This window comes from Pezoporus occidentalis, unplaced genomic scaffold (assembly GCF_034315485.1).
Source record: "Pezoporus occidentalis ecotype Australia unplaced genomic scaffold, CSIRO_AGI_Poc_V1 ctg7, whole genome shotgun sequence".
NCBI classification, from domain to species: Eukaryota; Metazoa; Chordata; class Aves; order Psittaciformes; family Psittacidae; genus Pezoporus; species Pezoporus occidentalis.
The window spans coordinates 4818683-4832120 of NW_026916052.1; the positions used below are offsets into that span (position 1 = coordinate 4818683).

Here is a 13438-nt window from a genome sequence, read left to right on the forward strand (position 1 = left end):
GTACAGCTATTGAAAAAATAATGAACCAATATAACACAGGTGTGAAATAGCTACGTTCAAAGGCCAGAGAGAAAATTATGGGTCGTGAGAATGTATGGAGAGTAATTCTATTTCATTTAAGCAAATAAAGGAGGTTATTTGTAGTGCTAGCTATGAAACCACGCATCATTGCACCATTCTGAGTTTGCATTTAGTTCTACCAATTTTCAGTCACATTTTCAAGCAAATATGCCTTAACAATTGGGAATTATCTGCCAAACTTAATTTACACCAGATTAATGTTGGACCCACTTGTTTGTTTTTCCCTCTTCTAACAATAAGGAAAACAGTAGTAGCGCTGTAGCTGAGTTTTCCTCTTATGTTTGTCTTCAGAATGCAAGTTGATAAAAGAGCATCCTGGACTCTTACAAATGTTGTTTCTTACAACTGCTCTGTGCTTTCATATTGACTATAATCAGTGTCTCCAATTCCAGTGAAAAGTGCTTCGCTCATTAAGGGCTGAAGTATGGTAAAGCTTACTTATGAGGCTGAAAGCTGCTTTGTTCAGCCTGAAGTGCGGCAGAAAAGTCAGTAAGTCTGAATGCACAGGAGCAGCAAATACAGCATTAATAGGTGGGGGAGTGGGTTGAAAGGCACTGCCAAGTGTAACAAAGGAGGAACCTGTTCGAAGTCCACTAGAAAGAGCAATCTGAAAACTTGGAAACTGCCTGTATAGATACTTTTTCCCCCTAAAGATTTGATTTGCACAAAGCTGCCCAGAGATCATGCAAGTAAGGTCTTTTGTGTTAGTAAAGTCATCATGTATGGTAATTGGAAGTGGGCCTGAGATGGGCTCATCCTGGGATGAGGGTACACAGTCCTGATTTTGGGCTGGATGTCAAGAGCCACTGAGCTCTCTTGAGTCACAGAATCACAGAATCCCAAGGGTTGGAAGGGACCTCAGAAAATCATCTGGTCCAACCCCCCTGCAAGAGCAGGGTAACCTAGAGTACATCACACAGGAACTTGTCCAGGCGGGCCTTGAATATCTCTAATGTAGGAGACTCCACACCCCCCCTGGGCAACCTGCTCTGAGTCGTTTAACTAATGCTGCATGGAAGAGTACCTCCTTCACTAAACGTTAACATCGAGATTTATTGTTTTCACTATTTGCTGCTTTTCTGTTCTCTTTTAACAATAAATAATGACCTGAGTGTTCTGAGTACTTTCACCTGAAATGCCCATAAATCTTACAAGGGATAGTAGAATAGGCAGAGAAGTTGCTTCCTACATACTAACAGTAGCTTCCGTTAATCTTGCATGTAGCTTACCTTTAGGTTGGTTTTTCTTTTCTTTTTCAGTTAAAAAGAAAACTCTTGGATTCTAGCATCCAAAAATTTTAAGTAAATAAATGTCATAGTTTAAGCTGAACCCAGGACAATTAAACGTTATAAAATGTTTATTCACTTCATTAATATTTGGTGTAAATAGATGTTTGAGCCCAGCAACAGGCTTCAAAAGACAAAAATGTTTGCAGAGATTCAGACAGCAGTAAAAACCTTCTAATAGGTCATTGCATTTGTCTCTGTGCAGCATTGCTATTCAAGATCCATTTTATAATACCAATAAGCATCATATCACAAACTAGTCATGGTTCTTTTCTTGCTGAAAGAGCAAGAGCTGTCTGAAGTGCCAAGAACCGAGACTTCTTCACAGCACCCCCATCCCACTGATCCACAGTCAGTCTGAGCCTTCCTCTGCCCAAGGCATGAGTTGAGGACATGGGGCTCTTGGCACAACTGGAAAATGCAAGTGGGTTGCTGTGAAACAGCAGCTTTCCTGTCCTGTGCTCAACCAAGGCAAGGGTAAGTCCCCGATTCCCAGCCTGCAGAGCTTCCCACACAGTCCACTTTGCTGTAAGTATTGATGTAAGTAAGAGCTGTTCTGTGCCAGTGAACAGATTAGATGTGTTCTAATACATCTAATACTTCTCAGGTGGCATGGATCTGCCCTTTCTGTAAGAACTGACAAGCAACCTGGAAATCACTACATTTGCTTTTTACAGTATATTAGCCATGTTCAAAGTGCCTCAGCCTAAGCCTCCCACTCATAGCATTTTTAGCTGCTGAAAGAGAATTACAAGCAGCTGGTGCCATGGATGCTTGAAATAATCAATACTTGCTTCAGGGTAGATAGCTTCCCTTCTTCCTCCAAACACATCGGTGTGATTTATGGTAGAAAAAGAAAAAACCAACAGTGCATTCTGGGTGTCTCCCTTTTTGTCTTAATAGGTAGCTAATAGGTGGTGGTGACCATACCACTGTGTCTGAGCCAGCCTGGAGGAGCTAGGCACAGGTGAAGCCCATGTTTCTGTAACTGAAAAGCCCCAGCCTAGTGCATCCCTGAGTTTGCTCTGTGGTCCTAGCCCAGATCTCAGCTTTCTCACCCCACTGATGCAATTAGTACCATCTTTCTTCTCAAAGTTGAGGGGAGAGCATGTTGTTGCCTGGCTTTTGTGTTCTTTTGTGGTCTTCCTCACTGAAATGCTTGCAAAGCCCAAATAAAGAGCATTCCCCATGAGCTGCTGTCCATGAACCCCACCTGCCTCCCCAGCCATGCTGAAGGGATCCCACATGCAGCTGGGCAGCAAAAACACCCATTGGCAGCTTTCCCGACAGCAGAATGATGCTTGTCCTGAGCAGCAGCTTTCCTTCCATTTGGGGAGTGTTTTGTGGGTGGTTTTCTGAGATACTTAAAGGCACATTCATTTTTCTCCCTTCAAAAAAGTGGTGGTTTTGTAAAGAGAGGAAGAGCTTTTGAGAAGGTTTGGCTCTGATACTTCTTGAAAAAGAAATCACTGCTTTGCAATGACCAGTTACAGTGATGTGTGAACTCCCAGCTGACACCTGTGCTACAGGTGAGCATGGAGTGAGGCTGATGAACGACCCTTCCAGAGCATCTCAGGCAGCACCAGAGTTACTGCAGCTCACTACCTGGCTGCTGAGAACAGCAGGAATTTTTCTTTTCCCTTTCCAGGGAGGAAAAATTGAAGCAATAGTCTCTGGAAACAGCACTGGGAGTCTGTTACTCATAGGTGCTCAGCTGATTTCTGAGAATATGGGGCATATCATGACACTAACTGAAGGAATTACTTTAGCAGAGCTTCTCAACTGATGCATTCCAGCCCACATCTTCACCTGGCTGCAGGAGCAAGCCAGCAAATGGATGTGGTGTGGGTGAGGGGCTTCCTCCAGGGGGATAAGCTGCTTCCTGGTGATAGCAGTGAGATGAGTGCACAGACAATGACATTAGGGCTTTTAGCCCCTTTTAATTTTATTGAAAGAGACGTGGAAGGGTTTTTTTTCAGAAGGACATAATTTTTTTAAGTCAGATTGTTTCTCTTCTTTGCAACGTATGATAAAGGCTTGAGAGCTCTGGAATGGCTTAAAGTTTTCTTGATTGATTTGTTCTTATGATGTTGAAGATATCAAAAGCATCCAGTCTGTTTTTCAGTAAGTTGTCTTGAGATAATGATCTTGGGTGATTCTTACAGTGAGAGCTCACATCTTGGGTGGAAGTGCTAGGCATAAAAAAATATTTAAGAACCATTTCCACTCTCCCCAGATTTGTTTCACATTGTGGTTAAATGAACTGTTGAGTGAGGGACAAGTGATACTCAGCTTTCGGCACACTGACCAAAGGAATGTAATAGTTCCATCATCTTTCCTGTCATCTCACTTCTGAGTGCTGGTGAAAGCTGAGCTTTGAATGAAAAAGAAGTTCCTAATTAAGCATAAAAGTAAATTAGCATGGAAGCTATTGGCTTCTTAGCAATTAATGCAGAAGAGAGCAAAGTGTAGGGATTTCTAGTATTGTGATTCTTTTTTTAGCATTTATGTGTCTGCCTGAGTTTCACCTGTCAGTGTATTACTAATGCTTCGTCAGCTAAGTCACGTAGTGAGGGCATGGGAAATAATTTGCAGCACTTTCTTTGCCAGGCATTGCCTGAATGGCAAAACCCAAGTGGGAACAACGCTGAGCGATGGGACTCTCAATGCTTTACATTAAAAGCTAACAGAAACTATTTATAAGCAGAACAGTCATGGGGGCAAATACAAGCAAAGCTCTCAGGAAGAGGGGCTTGGTGTGGGAAGGACTGGGTAGTAATTACCAGGGAGAAGCCACGAGGTGCTGGGGAACACAGGACCAGTCCCCAGAGCAGGGGTCTCCATGGCAGACAGTGTCCAGGCCCTCACAAGGGAGAAACATGTGCGTCCACAAGTGTGGGACTGAGACCATGAAACCATTCGAGGTGTGCCTGAGGTAGGACCGTTGGCCAGGCTGTTCTTGCCCTGTCCCATGGTTGTGTTGCTCATCACCTCCCCTCTTTTGCTGGAGACACCCATGACCAGGACAGCCACAAGGGAGCATGTCCTCCCATGCTGGGCCGTGACAGAGCTCTCTGTGGGAAACAGGTAACAGTGCTCAGTAGGAAGCTGTGGCTTCACTAATTTACTTATGTATTTATTTATTCTCCCTGTATATCCATACAGTAACTATGGTTATGTTCTTTGAAACCATTCTTATTTACTTACTGCCTAGTATCTGAAAGTCTTAACAGAGATCAAGACTTTTCCATAGATGCTTGTATGATGCAGTCATGTCCATATCCCCCCCACACCCTTTTTTTATCCTTGCTCGGGCAACCACTATTGTAGCTTCTCTTCTGACAATGAGTTAAATCCACCTCCACTTCCCTCCCATCCCTCACCCCCGAAGCACAACATTTCAAAGCAAAGAGAAAAGAACAAATAGTTGAATAAGTGTTTCTGGGAGGTTGTTGTGTGGAGCTATGTGTTGTTAGGATTTATTCTTTTTTTGCCACTGTGTGAAGTACAGAACAGGTCTTGAGGGTGAATTTCATGGCTCTAACCGAGTGAACTGTCCCACATGTGTATGTGCCTTCTCCACATCGGTTTGCAGTGACTGAAATTTGTTCCCCAGACAGGCACAGGCATCATTAAAAAGGAACACTGGGATGCCCTGGTATTAAGTACTTGTTATGTAGATAATTTGTACTGGTCACTGTATTCAACCATTTGTTCTATGGAGAATGCTTCCTTTCAGTTCATAGGTAGGTGCTTTTAACTTTGAGGAAATATTGTGTGTGGACCTTATGCGGGTCATCTCAGGGTGAAATAACTTGGCTTGGCAGGTGTATCTGGAGGATAATGCCCAAGATGCCATCAGCACGTGATTCCTTTAAATTACAAGTAGAAGAAAAATATTAATCCATCCCTTTCAATCTCATGGCTTCTTAATTTTTCCCACTGAGCTTTTACAATAAGCTTCTGTCAAAATGGGAAATAGTCTGACCCAGATACTGTTAGTGATCACCATAGTATCTTTAATTTAAAACCAGCAATATTGCAGTGGGGGAATAACTGTGAAACAGCAAATAGTGAATTCACGTCAATGCTTACAATGCCTTTTGGACTGGTTTTCAGTTCATGGTATGTTTGGGAATGCTTATTGTGCACAGTATGGCATTCACATCCCTGTTGCTAACCTTGCTATGCATCATACCGACACTTTACTGTTGGAGGGTGTCTCCTTTTATTTCACTTTTTTGGAGCTCTATGAAATGTATGTCTCTGTAGTGCTTCTCTCTGCTGCCCATGGGAAATGCCTCCCTGAGAAGTTAAGATTAATCATCTTCTGGCTTTATTTCTCTGCATTTATCAGTTTCCAGAAGTATGGCAAAGCAGACTCTGGTCTGTATAACAGCAGGAGTTAAAAATCCTGCTGGTATAGTAAATATATATAATTTGTGGATCACTTGGTCCTTTCAAAGGGTTTACTGAAATTTCTGAAAGAGTGAGCCGATGGCCCATTGGCTTAAATGTAGTAATCAGGAATCTCTGCCACCACCAGCAAGTTATTTAAAAAATGCTGAAAGCCACAGGAACATATGTTAAGAATGTGTAGCTGTCAAAATTGCAGACTCGTTGGGGCAAAGAAAAATGGGTTGTCTAGGGCAGTGTGGGAGTGTAAGTAGAACCACAGAAAAGTGATCTACCAAATCGTGCTCTCGTCTGAATGAGCAACTGAGGAAATGTAGTTTATGAGGTTAGAAATGCTAAAACATACATTTTGTAAGTTTGAAAGTTGATTTTTTTTGGAAAAAAAAATCTTATGATTTTCTGTTCTTTTTTCTTAGTTCAGAATGATGAATCTGAAAAGAAATTTGAAGGCAGTAACTACATTGCCAAGCTCTGGTGAATGAATACAAATTGTAAGCAGAAAAGGAGGAGCACAGCAAGCCTAGCTGCAGACAGATGTGCTGCCACTGGCTGATTCCCAGCTGTGTGTGGCAGACCTTACCCCTCAGAGCTCAGCTGGCTGCGTTGCATAACATATCTGCTCCCTACACCAGCCATCATGGCCTGGGAGCTTGGTGGCTTGGGCTAGAGGTCTTCACTCATCTGGTCTGCTTTGAGTGGTACAACAAGGGAAAGCTTCTGCAAGTGGCTTAGTCAGGAGATGCAAATGAGATGTTTTGCTGTACATCTTGTTTGCACCCAGCAGGATTGAATACTTTATTCATATTGCATTGGCTACCATGAAGAGTTTACTCTGCATCCCAATTTTTTTTTGCATGGGGAGGGAGGTGTTATACCGTTGCTACTTAGAAGCAGATGAATACAGAGGAGGTGTTAGCAGCCACGCAGCAGCCTATTTCCATTGCCTCTTGGATGGGGTCACATAAAGAGTGAGATTTCATCCCACCCGACATTCACAAATGTGCCTACATTGACTGTTTCAGCTGTTTCCAGGGGAAACAGCAAGTTTGTGTGACTGGTCCTTGCTCTCACCACTGCCTGGGTACTACTGAGCAGCAAAGGCATTCAGTTTTGCTTGAGAAGCAGGCAGAGTAGGTCACAATCACTTTGGGGGTTTGGCTCTATTTTCCATGAAAACAAAGAAAATACTTTGTCTGTGAGATCAGTTCCTAAGGTCTTTGGTGTTTGTATCTCATTCATAGCCCTGCAATTGATCCTCAGTTAATATAACAGCAAAGTTAATAAAACAACCTTTGTTTTGGTTCTCTGAACATTTCACCATCCCCTTTTGTGGCTGTTTTGTTCAAAAATAAAGGGGGGGGGGGGGATGGTGGTGTAAGAGAGTATATTCTAAGTACAAAGGGAGAAGATAAAAGCATCTGTCTGTTTCTGTACCTCCTACGTAATATTGCCATAGTAACAAGGAGCTGAATGCGGCTGTTCATCACTGAATGCCGAGGTAAAGCAGACACTTCTTATTCAAAGGAATATTAGTAAAATACAGATTTTTAAGGTGTCAATAAAGAATTAGGAAAAAAATTATCCACCTTACATAGCACACTTTGTAAGCTAATAATGAAGAGCCACTTTGAAAGAAAAGCGGGCAATTAAGGCATTTAGCAAACATTTATAACGCTGTAAATCAGAGCGTTTTATTTTCCACACAAAGCCATGCTGAGTTGTGAAGTGCAGTCACAGACAATATATTTTGACATTAAATTTACCTGAGACGAACAGCTCTCTCTTTTCTTCTGCCTTATATAACACCTTTTTGACACGGGACTTGGCTCTGGCTATTGCCAAATATTTGTACTGCAGCATTGACTGGCTATGCTATAATCTGGATTAAAGTATAAGTAGGTAAAGCATTTTGTGTATTAGGACTACATGATGTCTGGTGCCATATTTTAACCATTAAATCACCTCCAGACAGGGTGAAATTCTCTTCCAGGTGTGTGCATCAGGTAAACATCTATATATCTTTGAAATTTTAGTGAAAAAAAGAAGTAGTTTTATTACTCTCGAGAGTAAAATTTGAGAAAGATAAAAATGTACACCTGTTTCAGTGCACTATTACTGGTGTAATTTACTGTTACTACTGCAAATTCTCTGTGCTTTGCAGCAAGAGTTTGGCCTTTAACTTGTTGCATTTCTGTGTCAAATAATGGTTGTCTTTAAAGAAATAAGTTTTCAGTATTTGATCAAGTGATGGGTTAAAAAAGGAAATCTGTTACTCTGCAAACGCTTGCAAAGGTCTTACTGATTTGAAAGGGTTTTTGTTTTGTGTTGGTCTTGGGGTTTTGGGAGGTTGTGTGTGTTTACTGTTGCTTGGGTTTTTTTTTTTCCTTTCTGAAGGCTTTTTCAGCCTGAAGTGTGTTTAAAATGAGGGCTTGAAGCACAGAGCTTAACTTTGTAAGCAGCCACAGCTGCCTCCTGGGAAGAGGAGGTAGGAAGAAACTGCAAGAACAGCTTTCCCAACACCACCAGCGGTCTCTACCAACCTCTCATGCTTCTGGTTGGGGTTAAAGCACAAGGACAAGAGCTGGAGGCAGCAGATCTGGGGAAAGTGATATGTCTTCAGATGGCTGGGTAAATGATACAGATTCAGGTTGGAGCCAGGCTGAAGGGATGGGAAGACTCAGCAAGGAGGTGTGATAGCTGGAGACTGTCACTGTTGGAGCCAGCAGAAGCGGAGACTGAATTAAGACTGATGACAAACCCATGTGATACCCCAAAGTAAAGTTGGCAGGTGACAAACTGGTCTCTCAGGTAGAGCTGATTCCTCTGCTCAGCTCCACACTAGCACCCGGACAGTCTCACCATGTACGGTGACGTGCATGGGGCCATTTCCTTGAGGGGGCAGGAGGAAGGCTGGCACTCACTTTTTCCTCTTTAAAAAGAGTGCCCTAGGAAGTCACGGACACATGTACACTGTGGTTGTGGGGTCAAGTGCGCTGAAGTTAGGTATGAAGTGATGAATCCATGTCTCTTTATTTATGCACACAGGCTTTTTATAAGTGCTCTCAGCATCACTTACTGCCTGGAGCTGGCTCTTCCTCATGCAGCCCCGCTGTGTTTCTAGGAGTTCATTATGCCTTCCCATGATGCATTTTACAACAGCTGCCTGTGCCAGCCACTGGAAAACGCCAGAACCTGTTTATTTATGCAGCTCGTTGGGCCACATGTTGACATGTACTGGTTGATGATGACCATGTTGCCTGGTAAAAGGCTGGCAAACCTGAGCTTTTGCCTCCTGAGCATACTAATGGGGGCTTTCTTGTGTTTCATCTGCCAAAGAGCCTGTGTGGGGGAAGGGAGCAAATAAAGATCACGTAACTTGGTCTCTTTTCACAGTTTGAACAGTTGCCTGAAGGGTATTTTTATTGCTTGTCTGAGAGCAGTAAATACTTTTTTTTTCTGTGAAAATGTGTCCTATCTAATTTGTGGAGCTCCAGTTTCAAAAACAGCTCTTAGGTTTTCAGGGGCAGGGTTTTGGGGGTGGGGAGGAAACTACATTTTTGTGTGGAAATAGGAAACTAGGATGTAGAAGAGGGAAAATTAGTTTATGGGTTACTGTTTCTTGTCAAATTGCCATAATTAAAACAAAAAGCACGTAGTTATAGAAGCAACTGAAGACCAGGATTCCTCTCTACCTTGTTCATGTCCTTGTTCATGTCCTTGCTTCATGTGTGTCCTCTTTCCCTTGTCTAGCAGGCTCAGAAGAGAAGGAAAATGTTCTCCCTCCATGCAGAACGGCCAGTTGTTGCATTGCTCTCCTGGAAGGTGAGAGGCTTTGTGTGTGGTCTCCTTCATGCAGACAAGGTGAGTGCAGTGAATACCACTAGCCTGTTACTCAAAGTTTGCCATTTCATAGGACACTTTTCACCGTTGAAGAGATGATAGTGGAATGCTGTTTCTTACAAGGGAATCCAGGCTCCTATAGATGACTAAATGAATGGTTAATTCAGTGCAGTAAATGAACCATCTGAGTTTAGATTTGAGAAACATTTTTCTTAGGTGCTTCTTTGTTACTTTAGGATTTTCATTTTTAATTTTTTTCTCTCTGCAGCCAGGATATAAAACATGTCAGCACATCAGTGAGAGAGCAAATCTTTGCCACTCAGGAGACCCAGGCTCTGTCAAGCACTATTGATGTGGGATTTGGAGTCTGACTAGGACTCCTGAAATCCAGTCTGTGAGCTGAATACCTAAAACTGAGATGGGGCAATGCAAGTGTTGCCTCACTGCAATTGTATGCCTCTTTTGACTGCTGTGGATTCAGGCCCTTAATTTATATGTGTTGTGATTCAGGTGGTTTTGCACAACAAAAATCTTTCTGTGTGCCAGGAAAATGATGAAGTACTGAGGTTAGGACTGTATTGTATACTTTCTATGGGGCTTTGTTTAGATACTTTAGAACAGGAAGACAATGCATCACCTAGCAGAAGAACAAAGCAATGTTGACACAAGGCATTGTTGGTTTGTGTGGGTTCAACATAATATCTTATGTACAGTCAGCATTTAATTCAAGACTTGATTAACCGGTTAGGAATGTTAGCACGTACATGGGCAGATTTGTACTTGGATTTCACAGTACATTTACAATGACTTTTCAGCAATTGGGTTTACTTTTGACAAAACTGGGATCACGTAAAGGAAGGACAGGTACAACAATGTGTGTATTTGGTTATTCATCTGCTAAATACTACTGCTTTTCCTGGTGTGCATGCCAGGATGCTGCACAGTGTCACTCACCTTTGTGTGATGCCACCTTGTATTGCTCATGTTACTTCCTCTTGTTCCAACAACCACCTATTGATTTGTTCCTAACTTTTCTTGAGGCTGAATTACCTTTGTCTGCTGCTGCAGGAGGTATAGAAACTTAGGGTAAAAGGCCTACAAAGTCTTAAGCATTGAAAGTAGAAAGCTGCATGAGCTTAAAAGGATTCTTAGGTTGTCTTGTTCCAGAAGGTGTTTTAATTGCTTCTTTGTTTAGCTTTCTGTGTTTCTGCTGCACTATCTTCAAGTCCCTTTGATGCTGGACCCAAAATAAACTTCAGAACTGTGTTGGCAGGGAATAGGTGGATAACCACAGACTCACAAGAGTAGGACTCTTGTGTCTCTGTGAATCACCGTTCTTCATCTAAGCTAATCTATATGTCTCTTCTATATGTCAGCGTCCACTGTAGACTAAAGATGTGAGCTCAGCTCCGTGAAACTTACTGAATTGTCTCAGAATGGTGCTGCTGGGAACCTCTGTGTGGGAAAAGACAAATGGGATGTCACTGTGGAACTGCTGCAGTGAGGTGAGGGAAATAGAAAAATAGGGTTGACATGAAGAAGAGTAGGCAGAAGCACAGGGACATGGCACAGCAACAAAGTACCTCAGTCTGTGTCATGGTTCCATTTCTTTCTCTACCACTACCTGACAGGAGGTTGTAGTGAGGTGGGAGTCGGTCTCTTCTCCCAAGTAACAAGTAATAGGACAAGAAGCAACAGCCTCAAGCTGTGCCAGGGGAGGTTTAGACTGGATATTAGGAAACATTTCTTCACAGAGAGAGTGATCAGGCGTTGGAACAGGCTGCCCAGGGGAAGTGGTGGAATTACCATCCCTGGAAGTGTTCAAAAGCTGTGTAGGTCAGGCCATCAGTGACATGGTTTAGTGGTGGTCTTGGCAGTCCTGGGGGAATGGTTGGACTTGATGATCTTAAAGGTCTTTTCCAACCTAATGGATTCTATGATTTTAAATCACAACCGCCCATGTGGTAGCATCATCTTGCCTCTGGAGAACATGAGCACCTGCACCATCTGCCAGCCTCATCTTCTCCGAGGCAGGAGATCCCTGTGGTGTTCACTGCCAGCTCAGTGTGGGAGTACATTAATCTGAATCCACAGTGTAATCAGCACTTATTCCCCTGATTTAAACCCCAGATGTTGGATTTAAAAACAGGATGAGAAGAGGCATGCATGGAATTATTGCTACTGATTTTAAGTTTTTGTCTTTATCCTTCTCACTTACAAAAAGCTGTCAGTGCTGTAAGGTATTGTTGGTGTGTTTCTTTGCTCCAGGCACTGTTGCTGCCTCATACTTGGAGGGTGAGAGCTGCAAGGTAGGTGCCAGGGCTGCCTTCCACTCTCCTCAACACAGTGGGTGCCTTCAGGCCTTTCTGTGTGGTGAGAACCGCCAGGATTATGCATGTTTGCTCGTGTCCTTGGTAGCAAAGGATTACTTACAATACAAGCGGGATTCTTCCTACTGCGAGCAGTGTGTCTATAGAGCAGTGCTTTGGTGTTTAGCCAGTGGGATGGATTTTGCAAAGAAGTGAGAGGAGGAAATAATGGTGCTTCTTGCTTTTAGTGTTGGGGTTTTTTTCTTCTTTATTAGCAAAACAAAGTTATGTTGGTCATTTTTATTTTACTGTCATTTTGCTTGTTGTCTCATCTACTGCTGCTTATTAGATACACATTACGTATTCACTGATTTACAAAATCAGTCACTGGTATTCCTGAGATTTCATAGTAACAAATTGTACTATGTGTGAGAGTACAAGCAAAGTTGTGCAGGATGTTCTCAGTAATGCCAAGTATTTCTGTGAGATGGTTTGCAGATACCAGTATCCTGCGAACAAGAAAGGTGTGTTCAGGCTTCATCACAAACAGCACATGCTAGGGGCAAGTTAATGTACAGGTTTTTAACTGGTTTGTCTTGTCTCTTGGCCACTGGTGTGGGAGCTTATATCACCTCAGAAGCACTGCCACACCAACTGTACTTTGTATGATTTGGGATGAGAGGATTCTTTCTGAAGGGCCTGTTTCTTGGAATAACATTAGAAATTTGGTGAACCCTGGAAAGTATCAGCCTTAGCCGGAGTTTGCTGCTGAGCAGCTGCTAGTTTAGGATAAACCAAGAAAAAACATCAGACTGCAGAAAGAATTCACTAAACAGCATGAGATTGTCTTATATCTAGTACATGAGTATAATCCAGAACTGAGACTGCAAATCAGTGTAGGACAAAGAGCTGATCTGTTTTGTCCTCCTGCTGTCAAACAACCCATTCCAACCCAGATCTCAAAAATGAAAACACATCAGGGGCTTACCCTGAACCTGCACATTGTGCTTGCTTGGAATGCTTACTATTTTCTAAAGCTTAGAGAGGGTCTAACAGATGCCTTGTTTAGTCAGGTAGTGCAGCTGTTCTGGAGTAGTCTAGTTTTAGTGGGGCATTAATGAAACATTTTTTAAATATCCCAATAAAATTTCTGATTTTCAACATGTACAACAGACAGTCAACTAACACAGTTTACTTCTTATTTGTATCAACACTTTGGGCAACCCTTGCCTACCTGTGAGCCACCAGTCCTGTTGTACTGGCATAGGCTATTCGTCTGGACCGCCAATGGTGGCTTGTGTCCATATTTGCCTGCCTGGTGTGGATGTTCCTGCTATGCTAATTGCATCACATGTGGCACCAGAAGCCTTGCATTTCAGTGGGATTTAGAGGTTGTGTAGAAAGACATCTTGGTGCTTTGCTGGTGCAGCCTGCAGAATTTGGGCTGTCCAGTTACGTTCTGGACAGCAGAAGAGTGTCTGCTGAGTATGTTAAACTGCCAATAAG

At 42.7% G+C, this 13438-nt stretch overlaps 1 long non-coding RNA gene across 1 annotated transcript in view; it reads left to right on the forward strand.

Moving 5' to 3' along the window:
* Positions 1-13438, forward strand: part of LOC134175705 (uncharacterized) — a 61254-nt gene that overhangs the window by 686 nt on the left and 47130 nt on the right. The window contains exons 2-3 of the long non-coding RNA XR_009969114.1: positions 2271-2334; positions 9537-9644. This is a non-coding gene — a long non-coding RNA (uncharacterized LOC134175705). The remainder of the gene's footprint in view (positions 1-2270; positions 2335-9536; positions 9645-13438) is intronic.